At 49.5% G+C, this 23,589-nt stretch overlaps 1 protein-coding gene across 1 annotated transcript in view; it reads left to right on the top strand.

Moving 5' to 3' along the window:
- Window positions 1–793: 793 nt before the first annotated feature.
- CNTN4 (contactin 4) overlaps window positions 794–23,589 on the top strand; it is a gene marked incomplete at its 3' end in the record, with an annotated part of 315,112 nt that continues 292,316 nt past the window's right edge. The window contains exon 1 of the mRNA XM_079795738.1: window positions 794–837. The remainder of the gene's footprint in view (window positions 838–23,589) is intronic.

Raw genomic sequence — 23,589 nt, 5'->3', positions numbered from 1 at the left:
CATGTAAATGTAGACTAGGCTTGTGTAATTAATGATATTTCTGAGTGGCCAATCTACATATACATCTACATTAATGATATTTTCAATCATAAAAATATCTCAAGACAATGACTTTACTCAGATGTAAAGTTATGTACAGTGGAAACTCATTTAGAGGACACACACACACACATAAACATGGAGATATGAATATATGCATTTATTCTTGGTAATATTGTGTGTATATTTTCCTGAGAGGGGAAAAACTATTGCTTCAGGGGAAAATACTCTCAGGTACAAAATTATTCTGCAATTAAAGTTTAACTTGGTTGCCTTAAGAGAACGTATAAGGCCATATTTATGGGGAGAGTTTGCTTTGTGGTGTCGATACCCTCATTTTACATATTTATATAAATACCAAGAGCCACGGGTGTCTCCTCCTCCCTCGCTCACCATTTCATGATGTGAAACCCTCTGTAAAGTGCCTTCCGAGGAGATTGTCACTTTTTACTGAATCTGAACACCACCAGCTATCCTGGGCTCCTGGGGTCCTTCTACTAACACAGGCTGGGGGGTGAGTTGTCCGACGTCACGTGACCAGAGGGAGGCAGAACAGGGAGGACCTGGCCTCCTGGCCTCCTGGCCCCCCGGGTGGTTCCATCAAGCCCAAAGGCCACACCAGCTGCGTTCGATTTCCATTTCCTCTACGTCCGTTCTAAAGTGGGAGGAGTTATGCATCTGGTACATGTAAGCTCGTTTACACTCGCACAGGCACTAATTGCATGTTTTGTTCTCATTCCAGGAATCACTGACATGCAGTCACTGCACAGCATGCGGCCCCAGGAACTGCCCTGAAAGGTAAGCTTCCCACTGGGAAGAGCCTCCTCACAGCTCCTTCACTGCTGATTGGCATGCTTAGTTTCTATGGAAACAAACAGCAACAACTTTTCGGGACCGATTGCCACCATGAACTCATTTGTGATGGTTTTCTGAAAGGCTGCGGTCCGTGACGGCAGTGACATCATGTACACTGAGCCCTGACCGGAGGGAAAGAAGACCTTCCCCAGGTCTCTCTGCGGGGGGCTCCCTAAGGCAGCGTTTCTGTGGTTCTGAGGAATTTCAGAATTCAAAACTCCAGAATTCGGCGTCATGGAAAGGGTATTGGGAATGAAGGAGAACGAAGTAAATGGTGCTGCAGTTTTGCAAATGGTTTTACGGGAGAGGATGTTTTATTAGTCAAATTCACACAAGTATGAAGTTAACGAGGCCCTACAAATACTCAGGACTTAAAGGGGAAACCTTCAGGAATAATCTGTCTACACCGTTTCCCTTCATGAAAGATACAGATCTGCCAACGTGCAGCGGTGTCTGTCGGCTTTCCAAAGCGGGTGTCGGGAAGCACCGTAAACTGGGTGCTGTGGAGCACAGGGGTTTCCTCTCTCACGGTCCCGTGGGTTAGAGTCTGAGCTCGAGGTGCAGGTGGCCGGCTCCCCCGAAGTCAAGGGGCTCCCTCCTGGCCTCCTCCGCCTCCTGGTCCTCGCAGTTCTTGGTGTTCCTTGTTTGAAGTCCCATCACTCAGCTCTCCCTGTCCCCCTGCGTGTCTGTGTCCAAATGTCCTTCTTGTTATAAGGACACCCGTCATGGGGTTAGGGGCCACCCTCTTCCATGTGACCTCGTCCCGATGTGATCACATCTGCAGGGACCCTTCTCCAAATAAGGTCGCTTTGGCGGTCAGGGAATTAGGATTTCCACATCGCTCTTAAGGGGACACAGTTCATCCATAGCAGCATCTGTCCTTAAAGTGACCTTGACTGATGTTCACGTTGACGACGGTAATAAACTAGGCATCAGAGTGGAGAAAGAGCTCATTCCACGGGTGCACACACAGGAAAAGGCTGAATTATTTTAAAAGGTGAAATAATTATCTCTTGATGGCCAACTTATCTGCCGATCAAGATAAAAATACTCAGTTATTCAGTACAGGGATGGATGGCATCATGCACTAGTAAATATTAGCGTGTGATTTTGACTTTCGGAAAGATAATTTTTAACTCTCAATTTTAAAAATTTAGAAAAAAATTATTTCACTTATTCCTTCAATGTTGCTCATGAGCCAGGTTGGGGAGCGGCATATTTCTGTGCCAGTGAGTATCGCTCTGTAACAAACCACCCCAACCCAGAGGCTGAAACGGTGACCCCCTCTTGTCTCTTTGGACTGTGTCGGGTCGGCTGCTTGTGTCTCCCCCAGCCCTGAGGCGCGGTGTTCAGGCCTGGGGTCGGCATGTGGGCCAGAAGGCTCAAGCCAGCGGTCGCCTTCCTCTGCGGATGTTAGTGGCTCCGGGGACGAGGGGAGGGAAGGATGGGGCATGAACTCATTTGTGATGGTTTTCTGAAAGGCTGCAGTCCGTGACGGCAGTGACATCATGTACACTGAGCCCTGACCGGAGGGAAAGAAGGGTTCCTTTTGGGGTGAAGAACGTGTCCTGGACTCAGAGGGTGGGGATGGTTGTGCCACCTCCTTCCTGGGGCCTCTGACTGGCTGCCTGGCTGCCCCAACAGAGCCGGCTGAACTGATGGACCGAGCGAGCTTGGCTCGGCTTCTGCGAGTCTGTCCCTGGTGAGCCGGGGGTCAGAGGTCCAGCGGCTGAGTGGGCCATTGAGGGGGTCCTGTCACATATCCATCACCTAAGTGGACATATTGGGCTGTTGCTTTCAGAGCCCTGTGCTCCAATCCTTGCTCCCGTATTTGGGAAGATAAACTAATCTCTTTGAGGGTGTCCCCCACCCCCTCATCTGTAAAGTGGAGACTAGCACAATACATGGATTTGCATGAATTAAAGTTGCTTTGTTAATACCATAAAGTTTAGTCCAACCTACACACGTGGAGCAAATGGGATGAGATGGTTACATTTCTTCCTGTCTGTATTTTCATCTTGTTATTAACCAATTAAAATCGGTTAAGAAATGAATGCTGATATATGCTGCAACTTGTATGAGCCTTAAAACTAAAATAATGAAAGAAACCAGACAATAAAGAACCACATGAGCCCAACTGGCGTGGCTCAGGGGTTGAGCATCGACCTATGAACCAGGAGGTCACGGTTAGATTCCCCGACAGGGCACCTGCCCAGGTTTCGGGCTCAATCCCCAGTGTGGGGCGTGCAGGAGGCAGATGATCGATGATTCTCTCTCATCATTGATGCTTCTCTCTCTCTCTCCCCCCCTTCCTCTCCAAAATCAACATATATGTATGTGTGTGTGTGTGTGTGTGTATATATATATATATATATATATATATATATATATATATATATATATAATTTTAAAGCAGGGTTTAAAAAAAACCCTGCTTTAAAAAAGTACCTGGAGCCTTCCCTGGCCCAGATGAGGCCACCTGTGCTGAGGGGAGCATTAACACCCCGTGGGGGTGATGTTGGAGCTGAGAGAACACCCCCGTGGCTGACATTGAAATGTGTCCGCGCTGGCCTTTCCGAATGCAATAAACAATAAGCCGCTGCCGGAAAATGCCCATGTCCTTCGCCCATCATTTTTATCATCGACGCGTCTTTTCCTGCAGAAGATAGTAGAGATTTCTTCTTTCACCGTTGGCTTTGTCTTTGAAGACTGAAATGGCGACCACAGAGTGGGCACTGAGAGGGTCACTGAGGGGCTCCGGGGAGTGTGTGATACGTTGTCACGTCAGGCAGATGTCTGTCATCTTCATTGTGAAAAGGTGGCCGAGTGAGCCGCTCCCTGTGCCCCCGAGGCTGCTTGGGGCCATCCGGCCATCCCTGTGGACAAAGGGAGGGAGCAGGCCGCGTGGGCGGCCTTTGGGTCCTCGGTTTCCTCAACAGGCATTTATTGGGCTCTAACTGTTTCCGGCCCCTGACTTAGGATCCGGCGATTGGGCTGCAGATACACTGCGTCAGGGCCGTGGACTGTCAGTCTGCTCTCTAGCGGGGAGACATCTAAACAAGTGAAGTGTTCAGACTGTGTGAGGTCCCGTGGAGACCAGGCAGGGAAGGCCAGGGTGAGGAGCGAGGGTCCGGGTCAGGGTCACTGCCCACTCGTGTGACCTGGGCTACTGGTCACGCATGGGCATCAGATTCCGTTGAACTTCCTGACTTGACCTTTGATCATGATGGGATGAGTCTTTTGGTTCTCCATAATGATTCTTGACCTAATATTTACTTCGTATGATGTGCATAGTGCCATACCCGCTTTAGTTATTAACATTTGCCTGGCATTTCTCTCCTACTTGGCCTTCAACCCTCATCTGTCACTGTAGGTGGGTCTCCTGTCAATAGCATTGAGCTATGTTTGTGTTTTTTTAATCTGGTTTATTTTCTCTCTTTTACCCAGAGATGTGAATTGTTTGAACTTATTTTGAATCCCAAAATATTGTAACGTTCTCTCTACCATCTCGTGTCAGGTTTTATGTGTCTGCATATATTGTGGTCGCTTTTGTGTGTGTCTCTGCATATTTTGTGTTGGTTTTCTGTTTCCATGTATTTCTTCTTCCCACCTGCTAATGGACTAACCTATTTTCCTTTATCCCACGATCCCTTCCTATTACACTGGACTCTCACTCTTTCCTTTTTAGTCGGTTCCCTTAAAATGTAACCTGAGCAGCGCCCCAGTTTTAATAACGTTCTCCAATCAGACCTATAGACTTTGAACTCGAACCGTGCCTCTCAGAGCTTCAAGTTACTGTTGTGTGCATAGTATCTCAGCTCAGCTTGATTTTTCTTCCAGTTCCTAATTATTAGTTTTATATTTAACATAATCAAGGCTCAACTTATGTAGGTTTTCCCCTCATTTACCAATTTATTGTCCATCATTCCTTCTGGCATCTCACTTCCTTTGAGTTCAGGTCCCTTTGTCTCAACATACCCATATGTTCTCTTAATAGTAAACTGTTTAAAATTGTTTTTCATGAATTACCATTCTTTTGCTTTTCAGCATGTATAATGTTAAACTAGATTTGGAATTCCTAGTTGACAACATTTTTCCCCTCAGTACTTTGAGGATAGGGTTACATTGTTTTCTGTTCTTTGTTACAGTAGCTAATTAGTCTTCTATTGGTCAAACTGACAATCTTTTATGTGATCTGTCTTTTCTTCTGTTTGCTTTTAAGGTTTTCTCTTTGTGATGGGAGTGCCACATTCTCATTATGATATGTTTAATTATGCATTTATTTTTAGTTTTTCTCATGTGATGATTTTCAACCAGAAGACAAATTTCCCTTTTTTCGGTTTTGAAAAATTCTTATCCATCATTTATTTGAATATTGACATGAGACATTTTGCTTGTTTGTCCTTTTCTGCATATCTGATTATACCTATTCTGGACCATTTATTTCTCCTATTCATAACTTACAGCGATCATTTCATATTTTTTTTATTCCTTTATATCTCCATTTTGCATTCTGGGCAAATTTTTTAAATTCCTACTACAGCCTGGCCTGTGCTTCTCAGTGGTTAGAGCTTCAGCCTGCGGACCGAAGGGTAATGGGTTTGATTCCCAATCAAGGGCACATACCTGGGTTGCAGGTTCGATCCCCAAGCCCCACTCGGGATGCAGGTGGACGGCAACCAATCTACGTGTCTCTCTCCCATCGATGTATCTCTCTCTCTTTCCCTCTCCCCCTCCCTTCATCGTCCCTCTTCCCTCCCTCCTTCTACTCTTTCTCTAACAATTCATGGAAATCTTCAGGTGAGGATTAAAAAAAAATCCTAGTCCAATTTTTAAAACCTTTCTTCATCATTATCTGCTCTGCTACTTAACATTGTGTGTCAGTCCAGACAGCTAACTTATGCTGCACTAGCAACCCCCCAACTCTCCTGGGCTAGAACCACGGAGGTTATTTCTCCCTCGTGTTACCTGCCCAGCACAAGGTACCCGGGGGCTCTGCTCCTTGCTGTGCGCAGGGACCCCTGTGGGCAGAGTCACCGCCTAGCGCGATCCCGCAATTCCCGAGGGAAATTGAAGAGGACTGTGGGGCTGTGGACTAGGTCTGAAAGCTTTTCCCCAAAGTGGACACATGCCAGTTTTGCTTCCATATCATTGGCAAAGGCAGCCACACAGCCATGGTGACTCTGAGGAGGGCAGGGGAAACACGATATTAATATTTTCCCAGAAATAAAGGAGAACCAGAATACTTGTAAAAAGCACTTAATGGCAACCTCAAATGGCCATTGGCTTTTAGAAATTTCAATAATCATTTTTCGAGAAGTTCTATTTGGCTTGTTTTTCTGTGTGTTTTTCTTTTTAATCATAATATTCTGTTGTTTCGTGGTGGATCCCACTCCTTTTTATCTGCAGTCACTTTACACACTCTCATTGTCTACCCACGCTCGTAACCGCGTGTTTCTGGTGCTTCCATTGCACGTTCTGTGTCCCGGGCCAGCTGATCCTTTCTGCGGTGGCTTCTTCTCCTCCCCTGTCACTGATCATTGTATCCTGCGAGCTTGTGTTAGGCATTTCCCTCCGGGGGGATGCTTGCACCCTGTGTTGTGAAAGCGTGCCGTGCCCAGGGTTTGCGTTCATCAATGTCCTGGGATTTGAAGCATCCCAGACCCGTTCCTGTGTAAGTTTCCTACATTTCATGAGTTGTATACATTCAGATCAGACCCTCTCCCTCGGTGAAGTTTTTGGTCTCAATTTGTTGGAGGGGACACCTTGAGCCCATGGCAGAGAGCAAAATTCCATACTCATTCTTGAGGCCACATTGCCTAGTTTTTCTAGTTTCCTTTCATGGATTGAGGGGATCCCTGTTTTATTCGGAGGTTTTGGTCTATTTTCCTCTGGTACAGTGTCTGATGGGGCGTTAACGCCCTGGCTCACAGCCCCGGCCCTGCAGCAAAGCCTAGCGTGTCTGGACCATGGGCTGACATGTGCTTGTGATCTTAGCCACCTTCAGAGGTCACTCTCATTTTTTTTAAGCTTGACAGGTTTTTTAAAATTTAGTTGTATTTTATTCACTAGTTTTCTGTTTGTAGGTGGGTGTTGGTCTACATTATTAGCCGAGTCCACCACATTTTCAACACTAGAAATTTCCCACATCAACTTTTTAATCTCTAAGAAACAGTGTTCAAATCACATGATCCACAGTGATCTCATAATTCTATGACTTATCTCTCTACGAACTAATGGGAAGGAAGAAAAAAACAGACTGAATATCAGGGCTCATGGTTTCCTTCCACCTTGACATTGGCCAACTGTGGGATGTTAGAGAGATCATTACACGTCATAGGCCTACGTTTTCTCATCTAGAAAATGAGAAGTTGGGACTGGATGCTTTTGATAAATCAGTTTTCTGCTTTAAGCTCAGCAGATTTAGAATTGACAGGTTTTTAGGAAATAACCTGCTTTATCCCAACATTCTAATACTTAGTTATTCCATTGTTTTTACTGGAATTCTTTCTAACTTACATAATTGCAAAAATGAAGTGGTCAGCCCTCTTGTAAAGAACCGTTATGTCTCTTGGCACCGATGGAATGAATGAAATTATGTTTGCTATCAGGAGGGCCTCAAGTGGTCATATTACAATCAAGTGTTTGTCGATTGCTCTAAGATACTTCTTAAGGCCTTTCAACAAAAGCACGCGCCATCGCTCCTATCCTAAGGAATAGAGAAATTAGGGCACGTTTTCACTTTGTCGTGTTTACACTAAGACATATGGTAGCTTGTCAAAATGCAGAGCAAAGTTTTTAGAACATTTAGTACAGCCGCCCTTTCAATCGTACATGTGATCGGGAATAGAAACTTCATAGATCACCCAAACAGCGTGTAATTCCCGGTAGAGTCTCCCCTTTAAGAGTGGTCCCCAGGCCACAGACTCCCAGGGTTTGAGCATCGCTGTCAAAGATGTACTAACAAATAGGACCCAAAGGCCGATGAATTGCTGTCAGTGTGGGCCTAAAAATTTTAAAGAAAAAAAAAAAATATATATATATATATATATATATCTGTCTAAAGATTGTACAGAACGTTTCTTCAACCTCCAAGCTTCTGGGACCGATGGGCTGTTTGCAAAGGCTTAGCTGGCTCCGGCCTCCCCACACGTGGACGCGGATGAGGTTACTCCGTGGAGACGTTCAGGTACAAAGCGGAACCAGATCTCAGAGGGGAGCTGCGGGGCGATACGAGGAGCCAGTCCTGGAAACAAGCAGCGGGACCCGCTGGAGAAATCCGAGAGGCTCCACGTGGGGGATTTGAAAGGAAGCCGCCGCCACCTGTATCTGAAAGGGGTGAAATATCATCCGAGGGGGTGGGGGGGGGGGGATGGCCAGGTACCGCTGGGGAGCCGGGCGGGGGCAGAGCATGGCGATGAGAGCAGAGTACCCCTCCCCCAATGTCAGACCCACTTCCAAGGGAGACAGGCCCTGGTCTCACAGGTCAGGGACTGGCAGGGCCGTAGAGAAGCGGTGGAGGTGGTTTTCCATTTCAGCCCCGTTGAGAGAGAAGGTGAGGGGGAGAGGAAAGCGGCCTGGGTCCTGGCCGGAGGAGGAAGGAGGCTCTCAAAGGAGAGAGAGAATCACAGCCTCTGCAGAGTGGGTGGAGGCCCTTCCAGGCCGCAGGGGACTGAGCGTGTTGGTGAGGAGAGGACGTGAGGCGCCCCCTGCAGGTGCTCGGGAGCAGGGACAGCGGGAGTGGGAAAGCAGGTGCGGGCACAGCCGCCCAATAATCCTCTCACCTTCACCTGCGCTCCACGGGGAGGGCAATAGCAGGAAAATAAAACCTTGGCAAGTGGTTGCTGGCAGCCACATGAAAGGGACCTCAGAGTACACGGGACACGTTTCTCCTCCTGCTCGTGATTCCGCACAAAAGCCAGGCGTCGGCGGCAGAGAGACGTGTGCGGTAGGAGCCAGCCACAGTCATGATGCCGAAATAAAGAGTGAGACGGAGTGGCCGTGGAGGGCGGTCCTTGCCTCAAGCCCGGGGAGCTGTTTCCCACCGAGGGCCAGTGCCTCCTCCTGTCTCCTCGTCGGTTCTAGTCCGAGAAATAGCTGCGGCTGAATAGCTCTCGGTCCATATCTTACTGATGCTTGTACATGGAATTTCCTCAGGGACTGTCGGATGTCTCACTAACCAAGAGACATTTACGCCAAGAAAAGATGGGGAGCGGAGCAGGCAAATGGCACCCGACTTTGTGGAGCAAACATAGGGAACCCCAACATAGGAGGCCGCCCACCTGCGGATTGTGGCCGCAGAGCCTGCGCAGCCTTGGCTAACGCAGGCCCGGCGTGCGCCACGCCCTCCAGCAGGAACGCCCGCCTGCACCCTCATTGCTGCGCCCTGGCGATGCCCTGTGTCGGGAGTGGCCCACGTGGTTAAGTCCCGGGAGTGAGTTCCCCTCAAACGCATGGACGGCGGCAGCTCAGTGCCGTGTGCTGCGCAGAGAACCGTCCAGCGTGGCTGCTGCCAGGAACGCGGGCTCCCGGGACCCAGGAGCAGAGAGCCCCCGGGAGAAGCCAGGCCACACCCCTCAGCTACCGTGGAGGAAGCGGCTCGGGAATGTTCGGGGACTCATCACTGAGCAGGGCCCCTGCCCCGGCTGTGCGTTTCCCACGATGCCGGGAGTCTCCCTCCCGTCGGGCTGCAAGCCCCCTGTCCCGGAGGTTAGTGTTTCTCCCTCCGGACAGAGCTAGGAGGACCCCCTTCCCCCGGAGCCGGCGGCGGCTGCCGTGGCCACGCAGACACGGGGATTGACGTGTGTCAGAGCCTGAAGCAGCCTCCCTCGCAGGGTCCTGGGGTCCTCACAGCTCCATCGGAGCACGGGCGCCATGCCCGGCACTTTCCTGACCCGCAAACACATGTCCTCCTCCTATTTACACCTCAACCCAAGGAAAGCTTCTAACATTTTCTGTGTGTGTGTGTGTGTGTGTGTGTGTGTGTGTGTGTGTGTGTGTGTGTTTAATAAGTCTTTCATTGAGTTATAGAGGGAGAGGAAGGGAGAGGGAGAGAGGTAGGAACACCAATGAGAGAGCAACATTGATCGGCTGCCTCCTGCATGCCCCCTACTGGGCATCGAGCCCCAGCATGTGCCCTGACCAGGAATCTAAACAATGGCCTCCTGGTTCATGGGTCAATGCTCAACCACTGAGCCACCCCAGCCGGGCTGTGTTGTTTGTGTTTGTTTGTTCGTTTGTTTGTTTGTTTGTTTGTTTTAATAAAGAATCGGAAGTTCAGGCGTGTAACTGTTCTCAGTAAACCTGTGGCAGAGCTGGGTTCAGACGCAGCTCCTTCTTGACCCCAGGCCCGGGATCCATCGTCACCGTGGGAGCCTCCAGGCGAGCAGAGACGGGTGCTCTTCACCCTTCAGTGCCCATGAGGGCTTCTGCACGCAGGGGTCAAGAAATGCACCTGCCAGGTGACGTCAGAGAGGCCGGTGCGGCACAGACCGGGGTGGGCACGGACCGGGGTGGGCACGGACCGGGGTGGGCACAGACCAGGGTGCGCACGGACCGGGGTGGGCACGGACCGGGGTGGGCACGGACCGGGGTGGGCACGGACCAGGGATGGTGCTGGGCAATCTGAACCTAGCAGGGGGCAGCGGCGCTGAGCTGCGGTGGCTGGCACTGCCGGCCTCGCGCTCGGTGCAGGGGAACGCGGATTGCTTCCCGGTTCCGGGCGCCGCCAGCAGCCCTGCCAGCCCAGCTTCTTATCACGAGCCAGGGCTCCCGGCGAGGCGAGAGTCCCCCTTGACAAGCAGACAGAAGCCGTTTGGGGAAAATACAAATGAAAAGGCTCTAAACTCAAAACAGAGGCATTGGCAGCAGCAGGCGGCTGCGGGGTACATGTGTCAGATGCCACGGGGGAGGCGGCCTCCCCGGGGACAGAGCCTGCTGTGTCGCTGGCTACATGATCTATTTAAAGTGCCAGCACTCCTCCACGTGCCCCCACGCCGGCTCCTGCTCAGAACCTGGAATTGTGCAAATCTGCCTTTTTCTCAAGTGGCTTCCGCATCTGTCCGAACTTCTGACCTCGGAGAAAAGGTGTCTCGATGGAATAGTACTCACATGTTAAGGTTAAAAATATAGAGACGTGAGGAATTAGAGATGTTTTGCCTGATATCACCCATCGATTCAGTGGATGAGCCAAACTGAAGCTAGTCCGGCAAAGCCTCAGTTCCCTGGTGAGTGCCAGGCACCTCACAGGACCTGCCGCCACGCTGGGCCGGAGCCAGAAGTCAGGTCAGGTGCGCAGGCGGGACCCTGCGGTCTGTTGCATCTGTCTGTCTCTCTGTCTGCCATGCGCTTTCCTTTTGCTTTGCAGATTCTTCTTTCTGGGCTAGGTGTACGGTAGTCAGTTAACAGTGGGCACCTAGCTCTGTATTAGCAGGACCCACTGGCTCCGGGCCATCCTAGCCCTGTATTAGCAGGACCCACCGGCTCCGGGCCATCCTAGCCTGTATTAGCAGGACCCACCAGCTCCGGGTCATCCTAGCCTGTATTAGCAGGACCCACCAGCTCCGGGTCATCCTAGCCTGTATTAGCAGGACCCACCAGCTCCGGGTCATCCTAGCCCTGTATTAGCAGGACCCACCGGCTCCGGGTCATCCTAGCCCTGTATTAGCAGGACCCACCAGCTCCGGCCATCCTAGCTCTGTATTAGCAGGACCCACCGGCTCCGGGTCATCCTAGCTCTGTATTAGCAGGACCCACCGGCTCCGGGTCATCCTAGCTCTGTATTAGCAGGACCCACCAGCTCCGGGCCATCCTAGCTCTGTATTAGCAGGACCCACCGGCTCCGGGTCATCCTAGCCCTGTATTAATACGCAGGACCCACCGGCTCCGGGCCATCCTAGCCCTGTATTAGCAGGACCCACCGGCTCCGGGTCTAATGTAGTCCCTGCGCACTAATCAGCAATTCTACAGAGAGAAGACCCCACTTGTGTCACTTCTTGGGGTGAGGAGACACTGGACTGCCTTAGGCCTGGTGCTAGGAAGGGGGTTCTTCTGAGAGACAGGGCTCTGGACTAGGCGAGCAACCCAAGGATTTTTTAAATTTGTTTTTACTGATTTCAGAGCATGAGGGAGAGTGATAGAGAGCTGGACACATTGACGAGAGAGAAACATCCATCGACTGCCTCCTGCACGCCCCCTATAGGGGGTCGAGCCCACAACCAGGGCATGTGCTCTGATCAGGATTCAAACTGGTGACCTCTTGTTGCATAAGATGACGCTCAACCACTGAGCCACACAAGCTGGACAGAGGATTTCTTTCCTCTTCAGCAAACTGCCCTGAGTTAGAGCATTGATATAAACAGTGATGGGCAACCTTTTGAGCTTGGTGTGTCAAACTTCGCCAAAAAAACTGAGCATAACTCGGGTAGTGTGTCACTTAGAGGAAAAAACATTATTTCGCGATATTTATAGTTTAAATAACATAAATGTTTCATCCTCGGCATGTGGCCGCCTCAGCGGCCGCGTGTCATCAGAAATGGCACTGACACGCGTGTCAGAGGTTCGCCATCACTGAATAACCCAAACTCTAGGGAGAGCAGGGCTTATTCCAGTTAACGTGTCATCTCAGCACTCGCCACCAAGGGCGCCACTCCTCCTGCCTGGGAGCTCCCCTCTGGGTGCCTGGGTGCTTCCTGCCAGTCCTTTACCAAAGACCATTCAGTACGAGGCTCAGAGTGTCCACCCCACTGTTGACACCACCTCCAGCTGTGGAGGAGGGAAGGGCAGGGTGGTCACCAGCGCTGGCCAGGCACCGTGCCCCGCCGTGTGAGGGAAAGCGGGGAGCAGGCCGCGGCTGCCCTTGGCTGTGGGCTTCTCTGACGTCTAGCTCTGCACTAAGCACAGAGACGCATTTCCCAGGAGACAGCTCAGTACTGACTTGCCTATTGTGCCCGGCCGGCGGGGCTCAGTGGTGGAGTGTCTACCTATGAACCAGGAGGTCACGGTTCGATTCCCGGTCAGGGCACATGCCTGGGTTGTGGGCTTGATCCCCCGTAGGAGGTGAGCAGGAGGCAGCCGATCCATGATTCTCTCACATCATTGATGTTTCTCTCTCTCTCCCTTCCTCTCTCAAATCATAAAAACATTTAAAACGGACAAAAAGACTTGTATGTTTTTACTGGAACTTCCAAGTCTGCCCAGGCCATCCATGTCTGCGCAGCACAGGGCCGGGGCCTGTTGGTTATGACAACTTCAAACCGAGACCAGTTCTTCTCAACCTCCCTCTGCCCCCAGGCCCCGGGGAGTCCTGTTAGAAATGCAGGCTCCGCTCCGGGGAGCGCGTGGGCCTGAGGGGCGGGTTTCTTTCTCACGGGCCGGGGCGCAGCCCACGCTCGGAGCGGCGCTGACACGGACGCCGTGGCCGCGTCCAGGACCACGGGCTCTGCTTCCAGAAGACGTGGCTGCCGTGCGCAACGTGCCGCCCGCAGCCTGGTCCCGTGCCGCCCGCGGCCTGGTTCCGTGCCGCCGGGATGAAACCTGGACGCTGCTCCTTCTACCGGCCCCGGGGGCCTGCATGTTTATTCTGCGGATCACAAGCTCTTGTGTGCTGTTTAGTGAAAACGACTGCCTGTGTGGCCTTAATTCACTGTCACCGTCTGGTTCCCAGCTCGAGCAGGTACCGTAAACATAAACAGACGGGGAGGGAGACAGATTTATCTGTGAATCAGCCAAGCTTTTTCCACGCGAAGCCCAGGGTGCAGAGAGAGGCTTGATTGATACTAAAATTCTGACAGCTGGGAGTATATTTTCGGCAACAAGAGGAGTCGCTTGGGCTAAGGGGGACCGATGAGAGTGAAACTCAGATTTATTAAGGGCCTTTCCGGTGAGCGGGCTGTGTCTTTTCTCGATGCAAAAAACAGGCATCATTCCAATTATGTGACCCTGCAACACGTCGTTCAGCTTCGCGTAACTACACGCCTAGCCACCCCCCCCCCCCATCCTCGCCGTATTTGCTATCGGGCTGCGGCATCTGTAAATTGAAAACTCCTGTGTATTCAACAAATTTCTCCAAGAACACAGGCTCCATCATATTTCAGCGAGAGGTTTTGAAAATCACTCCAGCTGCCGTCTTTTGTGTAATAAGATACATGATTTGTACACTTAGCGCTTGATTTATGAACCTACCGTGTAACACGCTCGGTGGTTAGGGAACATCTGTTTACCCCCGTGCGGCATTCTTATCCAGCGCGGAGCGTCTGCTGGGGCGAAACCATTCTTCAGGCTTCTAACCTTTTCTATTCGCGCTGTCTTTGGGGCACTTGGGGAAAAGGACACACTGTTTCCCTCTGTTGACTGTGCTGTCACAGCGCACCTGGCCGCCTGAGTCACAGCCTGTCTCCGACCAGCTCCCCTGGGAGCCTCCACCCGCACCTCCAAGGAGATGGCCACGTCCATGCGCAAGGTCACGTGGGTGATGTGAGGGCAAATTGAAAGGCCCTGGCCCGGTGCCTGGCATAGGAAATGTCGTTCCTCCCCCCTGACCCACTAACAGCTCTAGGAATGAACCATAGCGAGATTCCCATTCTCTTTATCTGCCTCTGGAATCTAGAATGCTCTTGGGTAACGGAGGTAAGTTTTCATTGTGATCAAAACGGATGGGTTCGTCGGACACACTTGCTGACTTGCTGCGGGAAGAATAACTGCTTTCCAGGACCAGTTGAGGAAAGATTTCCCGCGATCCGCTCTCTCCACTTCCCGCTTCCCGATGAGCACGAGTAACTCGGGGCTGACGGTCAGCAAGGCCACAGCGTCGGGACGAACGTTCACCATCACCTTCCTCCTCGCGGCCCCATGGGGGTCAGCCATGTAGACTTACTGGTTTTATGTAGTAACTGCTGTGTTGGAGCTGGGTTTGGGTTTTGTAGACATCGTTTCTTATCCCGATGTCGTTACCATCAGGGAAAGTCCCTTTTCTGAAATACCAGAGTGCGTGAGGAATGAGAACTCTGCCTGCTCCAGTCGTGGGGTGTGTGTGCAGAAGCGTGAGTTGTTGCTTGTATACAGCAGCCTGCCATGTGGACAGACACCTGAGATCACCCGCCACAGCCCTGGTGCGTTAGCGTGAGACAACGCAGCGTGAAATGCCACGGCCTTGAGGAAAGAGAAGTTCTTTAAACTCAGCAGCATTTCGCTTGTGTCTCTTGCGCTGTGGTGGGCCTGTCATACGCCCTCACCACACACCCTCCCCCACTCGGTGTGCAGAACCAAGACTGCGTTTTAATATAGGTTCTCTATCGATATCCGGCCGGGGACGGTGTCACCCAGGAAACACTTGGTGACGTCTGCACGTTTCCCCAGCTGCCCCCTCCACACCTGGGGACCAGGCGCTGCGGTGTCTGACTGGGGAGCGAGCAGGGCCAGTGGGAGACCTCCTACCTCACCCCAGGCCGCCTCCCAGGCCGCCTCCACCACCAGCATCATCGGCCCCGGCGGTCAGCAGAGTCCGGGAGAGGAACCTGCTCTCCATCACGTCCTAAGCCGCCCTGTGACGTCGTTGTTGCCTGCTCACAGGTGAAGGCCTCCTCACAGAAAGGAAAGTCATGTCTGTGCGTCCGCAGCTGTATGCACTGCGCGCTGAGCAGTCAGGCTGGGAATTCTGTGCTCTGCTCCACAACAAAACCAAGTCTTTCCTTTTGCCAAATAAAAGCAGTTTCACTTAAAGTAGCTGAAGAAATAGCTTCTCCCTAATATGAGGACTGGAATATTGATGGCAGACGGGGCCCCCTGGTGTCCCTGCCCGGTAACCCGGTGCTGTGCTTGGATTTCAGTGGGATTTCCCACCTGCACGGTGTGGGTAACATGGTCAGATTCAAATGAATGACGTTGGGAATCAGACGATCCTGGCTTTGAACTTGAGACTGAGACCGGTTGGCCTGCACCTGCCTTCCTGACCCTCTGAGCCATCTGTCATAAACTGGAAACACTTCCCGCTGTGTGGGTCCGGGTACCGGCAGGTGCCTGGTGTCGATACACCCCCCCCGCCCCCCTTGTTGGCAGAGTCGCTGCAGCCGCTGTTTTTCTGGTTTTGTTGCTTTTCTTTGTCTCCCAGCCCCGCCAAGTGTCGGCGTGTCCCAGGAGGAAGGGGTGTTGCCGGAATCTTTGAAAGCAATGACAATAGAATTTCCATTTTCTAAACTCTCCAGTGTTCGCCTGAGTTAGGTCCTTTCCACAGGACCTCCGGCATTTTTCTGACAATGTAGCCATCCCAGGTCTTTTCATCTGGCTGAGTCCCGGGAGGAGTTAAGTAGTCCTAGTGCCGGCCTTGCTTAAGAAGCAAATGAAGTCAGGGATCGGGGATGGCATTTTGTTTGGGAAGTTGCAAGTAAGAGGAAAAATTATGCAAAATCTGATCCTGTGAGTCTTGTTCTCTGGTAATTGGAAGCACCTATTAGCGATTCCAGCGAAGTTAAGGGGAAAAATTCCATTGTTACTATTTTTAAGAGAGAACTGCCGGGTGAATGTAGGCCATTGCCATGACGATGCCAAGTCTCCCTTCTTTTCTTCTCTTTCCCTTTCTCTTTCCTTCTCTTCCTCTTTCCTCCCTTTCTTTTCCTTTCTTTCCTTCTGTGTGTTTAGTTCTGCATCAAATGTACTATTTTTATAATTCACAGAATAGTAATACTAATGGTCCGATTTAACTTTGTATTGGAGACATTTTTCAAACCTCTTCTTTGTCCTCTGGGGATAAGGAGGTCACGGTACGATATTTTGTGTACCGTGTGGCTTGCCCAGTTCCGAGAGCTCCCACAGCAGTTCTGGGTTGACTCTTACGTTGGGCTGGGAGAAGAGACCGCGAGGGGATCAGAAAGGGTTGTGGTGAGTACAGGTAACGATACCGCCGCGTCCCTCTGTCCTCAGGTCTGGCATTTTCTTTCACCTGCACTTCCTGTGTCCTTTCTGAAGATTCTTGTTCCCGACACACGGCTCTTCTTAGTCCCTCGGGATGCTTTATTTTCCCCAATAAAGCATCCCGTTAACTGTGATGCGGAGGGCACGCTCTAAGTCACACAGGATACGAGACCCAATGGTCTTGCAGGCCTTATACGGCCCGCGGGCCAGACGTTCCCCACCCCCGCTGGTGGAGAAAAATCCATAGAACTGAAGGGCGAGACTGAGTCACCTCTGACTGTCTGAGGACGTCACTGTTGCAACACCCAAATGTAAGGTCGTGACCACATAATAGGAGACAGGTGTTCTTCTCTGGTTAACACACCATGCCCCTCAAGCCGGGTTCCCTCCTCCTTCCCGGGGATTCAGGTAGAATGAGGCACAGAAAGGTGTGTAGACTCTGGAAGCCGGGGGAAGAGTTAGACAAGGATGGGCCGGGGCCAGACGCTGCAAACTCTTCAGAATGATCCTCTGCTTAGAAGGTGCTGATCAGAGCAGGTTTTGGTTTTTGTCCACCCCACCCTCACCCCCCAAAAACATGGTTTTTAGCATTAGGCAACATTTCACCTGCTCTCAGCATGCATTACATTTTCAATGTGCTAATGGGTTCCAACGAGGACTGTGGTGTTTGGCAGAGGAAGTGACAAAAATATAGGGTGTCCCCAAAACATGTAGACGCGTTAACAGCTGATGGCTCGATTGATGTGTCTTTGTTTTCAGAGTTAACCCATTGGGACTAATGATCATTCACAGTGTGTGTACATTTTGGGGGACACGCGTAGTATTTGGCATCCGACACAAATGAGAAAGCCTGTGTCATCATATCTGGGTGGGTCGATGGCCCGGGAAGTGCCCTGCCGAAGTCCGGTAAAGAATTCCGGTTCTAGAAAGCTCTTTCTTTAAAGGTCAGCCTAATTAAGGCCCCAATGTCGAACCCACGTAAAGCAGGTACTATTGTTAGAAACTCCACACAGGCACCAGGATGGCGTTTCGCTCACGGCCCAAACTTTCTGTGGGTAATTTGGAAAAGCAGCGATGATCTTTTGGGGGGTCCCGATCGGACTGAAATGACATTTTAGCGATAGGAATGGTTTCCTGGCCACAGTTAGGGAAGCGTCTGTTCCTCCTGAAGGAAGATTCACCCAGCTCCATTGCAGGTGCGCTGGCAGGTGCGTTTACAATGCGCGTGACCTCTGACAGGCCCAGGGAAGGGCTCCCAGGGCAGGGGACCCCTGGACACTGGTTTCCGGTCTCTGTCCCTTGGTCAGGGACTGGACTGGTCTGTGCCAGAACCCAAGACCAGCCCTCCTGGCCCCAGACAGAGCCCCGGTGGAGGTCGGTGTGCGCGTAGCTCCCTGCAGGGAACCTGGCTTAGCGCTGCTTAAAGCAGGGAGACTGTAACACCCGGAGAGAAGCGTGTGTCTCCCCTTTGGTGTCATGTCAGCTGTTGGTACTGTGACCAGCTGTGAGCTTGCACAGGGGGTTCTGTGAGCCTGTAATCACGTGAGCGTCGCTCACCTGTCTGTGTCTGTGCTCACCTGTTTGTATCATGCCTGTGCTCACCTGGCTCCTGTATGTGCTCACCTATCTCATGTCTGTGCTCACATGTCCATGTATGTGCTCACCTGTCTCATGCCTGTGCTCATCTGTATGTGTCTGTATGTGCTCACTTGGCTCCTGTATGTGCTCATCTGTCTCATGTATGTGCTCACCTGCCCATGTTTGTGCTCACATGTTTGTATCATGTCTGTGCTCACCTGGTTCCTGTCTGTGCTCACCTGTTTGTATCATGTCTGTGCTCACCTGGCTCCTGTCTGTGCTCACCTGTCCATGTCTATGCTCACCTGTCTGCGTCTGTGCAGAAGGCAGGCACCCCACGTTCCTGGTGGACCCTAAGGGGTGCGCCTCACTGGATAAAATGCGGTTCTGCTGCTAATGAGAAATAATGAGGAGAGGCTATAAAATATTTATACTTGAGTCATTAAACACGCTTGACCATGAGGAAATTAAAACGTCTCAAATGCCGAAACTATCATAAATATAGAAAATATAAATGCATGTTTAAATTTTTATTTAATGATGAAATGAAAGAAAGATCACATTCTTCGTGCTCTGTATACTAATCGAGTGTGGCAGCTTGAACGACGGGTAAAAAAAAATGGGGAAAAGATGAATGACTTTTCTGAAATGCTGGCCCCGTACTGGATCTGAGGTAGTGTTTTATGCCACAACCTATGACTTACTTTAGCACACTCACAACACTTAGGTCATTGCCACATTGAGCGGCATACTTCGAAAACTGAAATGCTCATCCGACACTATGCAGAGACGGTGATATCTGAGCGAGTTATTGTGCAAAGCTGCTCCAAAGGGGTGGTAAGGGACCAGGTCTGACATTTGAAATCCATCAGCAAGTTGATGGCAGTGGGCAGTTTCAAATGTTTCTCACTAATGGCCTGTCTTTTCCACAAATAAAAACTGCTACCTTAGCCCTGGCCGGGGGGCTCAGCTGGTGGGAGCGTCTCCCATACACAGGTGTGCAGGCTGCGGGCTCCCTGTCGGGGCACATGCCCAGGTTTCTGGCTCCATCCCTGGTTGGAGCACATGCAGGAGGCAACCAATAGATGTGCCTCTTTCACATCAGTGTTTCTCTCTGTCTCTCTCCTTCGTTCTCGTTCTCTCTCTCTCTCTCTCTCTTTCTAAAATCAATTTTTAAAAATTGCTACCTGCAGATATTGTCTGGGCCATTGTTCTCTGTTAGAGACGTGACTTAGAGGCAAACGCTAGCCTTGCCCACGTGCCAGGCTGTTCCCCATATTCTATGTCAGGAGTCATGGTACCTTAACCCCCCTTGCTTCTTCTCCTTTTTTTTCCATCTACTTTTTCTTCTTTTCCCCCAACACCGAAGGCGGAGGGCCATTTCGAAGATTAATATCTCTTCAGGGCTGCTCAGTGCTCAGTGACCTGCCTGCTCGGCTTCTCCAGCGACCAAGGATGGGGGAGAGGGGGCACCGGGAAGTTTCAGACCCTCTCCTGCTTTCACTGGAGACAGGGGAGTGGGGGGGAAGCGGGGATGGGGACGACGAGGCAGGGAGCACCCCTGCGGGTGCCAGAGGCTCTGAGGCCAGAGCTGCCTCCACTCATCTTCCCAGGGGCCTAGAGCACCCACCCCTCCCCCGACCCGAATGGTTCTCCTCTCCTTCCTCCTGGCCAGTCTCCCGTCACTGCTTCTATGTCCCGAACAGTTGCCTGTCCGCATCTCAGAAAGCGAGGGACATGTGAGAGGAACCGAAGAAGAGCATCGCGAATCCTCCACGGGTCTGGGTTGTGTGGATCGCGGGGTGCGGGCCCAGATTATTTTACTGTGGCCACTACAGACAGTAAGAAATGCTTTTATCCGCCCTGGCCAGTCCATGGAGCTAGCCATATCCTGGCTTCTTGGAATTCATGTAAATCATTGTTTGCAAAGTATCTTCATGTTGTATTTAAAACATTTCTTGGGAAGGATGTTTGCATTTTTAAGCAAAAATTTTTTGAGATGTACATAAGAACAGTGAACATTTCACACGCTTCAAGCTAGGACATTTCAAAGGCGATGTCGGGAAATTGCGAAGCCATTACTGTTAGTAGCTTTTAGCTAAAAGATGATGGCTAAGTGCGTATTTTCCTCTTTAGGAGAAAAAAGGCAATGTTACCTCAGCAAATTATTCATTCAATATTATGCGCCCCTTTCAGAAATTCTTCGGGGAGGGTTATAACTAAAACCACATATAGGGCAGGTGAAGATAAATTGAGAACTCAAAAATGACTTTGCCTGTAGGAGAAAATCGCCACGAGGATTTGAGATGAGATGTAGTTTCAACTGAAGGCATTAGCTCCGGGGTGACCTCGGCCTCCCTGCTGGTCGCTGAGGGAGAAGGAGGAGTTTGTAGAAGTCAGATAGGCACCCACCCATAAGCATCACCCTTTCACCCTTTTCCTTCTCCTGGCTGGCTGGTTGGCATCTTTATTTCAGGAAAGAATTCCTAACAGGGAGGAAATAGCACTTGGTTTTGAACTTGCTGACCTGAAGTTGTACAGTGACGTCCAGTATCAGCTGTCACATGTAGTAACAATAAATTGTCACTTTGCAAGTCATCTCATTTCAAATGCCGCCATCGCTACCACCACTCATCTCTACTGGGCACTTACTAGGAAGGTCACCCAGGTAACCTTCCTGTATGGATTAGGGCAGTGGTCGGCAAACTGCGGCTCGCGAGTCACATGCGGCTCTTTGGCCCCTTGAGTGTGGCTCTTCCACAGAATACCACGGCCTGGGCGAGTCTATTTTGAAGAAGTGGCATTAGAAGAAGTTTAACCCTTTGCACTCGCTTGCTTTTTTCTCGATTCCTTTATTCTAATGCTAACCGTGTCGAGTCACACTCAACATCTGAGTGCAAAAGGTTAAGTTTAAAAAATTTGGCTCTCAAAAGAAATTTCAATCGTTGTACTGTTGATATTTGGCTCTGTTGACTAATGAGTTTGCCGACCACTGGATTAGGGAATAAACAAAGAGAACCATTCTGTGTCAACTTAAATAGTTGAATAGGAACATTTGCAAGAAGAACACAGCAAACCCTTTCCTACCTGAGGAAGGAATTATTCAAATTCACACAACCTGCCCTTGTATTGAATGCACATGAAGTGAAGTGACTTAAATATTTTTAAAATGTCCATAGTTACCCTGGCGGTGTGGCTCAGTTGGTTGAGCATCATCCCGTGCACCAAGAGGTTGCTGGTTTGATTCCTGATCCGGGACATGCCTGGGGTTCGGGCTCAATCCCAGCTGGGGGACGTGCAGGAGGCAGTCAATCCATATTTTGCTCTGATATTGATATTCCTCTCTCTCTCTCCCCCTCTCTTTCCCTCTCTATCTAAAAGTCAATACTACATTTTAAAAAATAAAATAATAAAAATGGTTGGAGTAATATTAAAATTACTTAGTGGGGGCACGGTCTACTGTCTTGCTACTAGTATGCTTCTCTTAAAAATGGGTTGGTAATCCAAGGAATGGATTCTACTAGTCACTGGAATTCCTGTCTTTACAAAGAGTTTGCAGATCACTTCAAAGTATGTGTCCTGATGAGTTATTTCTGCTATTTTCAAGACAGAGCTTCGTTAACAGTTGAAAGAACATTTAAAAATAAAATTGGCTTAGAGTATCGGTGCTGCTGTGAATTTATTTTTCATAAAAGGAAACATGATTCATGTGTTGTTGTTTTTCTTACTATGATGCCAAGATCCATTTTAAAAATATCACAATCATACCTTCCTTCATTTTAAGTAGTTGTGTGTGGTTTTTGTATTGACTAAGGTATTTGGCAAAGTTACTATGTGACTAATAGGTAAAAGAAATACTTAATCCTGGAAATATTTGAAAAATTATAAAACTTTATCGTGACGAGTTTAGTGATCATAAACCTGAAGGCAGATAGCTGGGTGACATGCACTGTTGTTTTCCTTTTTAGCCCTTCTCCAAAAAGCCCGTTTTCGGGAGCAGTGTGCTTGTTTTGTTTTGCTGTTTCTCCTGCGGCTGGGGTTCTGGTTGGGCGGGATACACTTCCATTATTCTTCATGTTCTCCTGATTACACCTGAGCTGCATGTGTCCTCAGTTGGCAGGAAACAAGGGACCAGTTTTCCCGAGAACAAAGTGGGGACCAAGTTGATGTTAAAACTGCCGCACAGCTATGGGGTTTCCAAAGCTCGGTGTCAGCTTCCCTGAAAACGTGGAGGAAATGACACTTGGCTCCATGGCTTCTGGTTCCCATGTACCAACTTCATTAAGGGTGCTGTTAGGACTGGGGGAAGGCTTTTCTTCCAGATGGAGTCAGTAGAGCTAGTTTTATAAAACATGAAATTAAGCAATATATGTTTTAGGAAACATTTTTTTTTTTTAGATTTTCTCTCTTCAAAGGGTACTTAGATTGGAGAGTTAAATGCTAGGAACATTTATTGATGAATGGTAGATAAGTTTGGTTAAAAATTTCCAGATATTATTATATTTTAATTATTTTTTCAACTTTTCTCTCAGTGTGGAATTATCAAAATTGTAACTTAAGAAAAATGCATCTAGTGAAAGTTTATATATATAGATATATATATATAGATATATATATATATCTATATATATATATAAAACCAAGAACAGAATAGCCACAAAGAAGCAATTTTACCCTGATGCGCCCTAAACATGCTTAGAAACACACACGGCGTAACATTAATGTTCTACTTGCCTGTAAGCTAAATTGCTGTGAAAACCCAAGGGTTGTGGTTCTTCCTGTTGACATCATTATGGGTCAGGCAGAAAGCTTAGGTCCTCCTGTGAGAGTAACACACAAGTTAAATATTTCCCATATAGTTAGTGATTGATGAAGGACCTAAATAGAATTCAAAGGTTGTTTTTTTCTCCTTAACTTTTTTTGATGTTAATAATGTTTGTAGAATTAGACTAGTTTAAAAAACAACAACCAACAATGCCAGTCTTACAATTGAGACTTCATTAAGCCACGTTAATTTCTAAAGACTGATGTTGTATTTATTCCTTGCCCTGGGACTTTTTGCTCCGAGAATAGCCAAATCCAAGCTTTCCATTGAATGCCTTTTCCATAACATGACCTCCACAAAGCCATTTTCTTCTGCAAAAGATGTACTGCTTTTTAAGTACATTTTTTTAAGTTACAAAATCAAAGGTGCAAAGCAGAATAATAATC

The sequence above is a fragment of the Cnephaeus nilssonii genome (genome assembly GCF_951640355.1).
Source record: "Cnephaeus nilssonii genome assembly, chromosome: 17".
Lineage (NCBI taxonomy): Eukaryota > Metazoa > Chordata > Mammalia > Chiroptera > Vespertilionidae > Cnephaeus > Cnephaeus nilssonii.
Note: the sequence above shows the minus strand (reverse complement) of the source record. Positions and strands in the feature narration are given on the sequence as shown.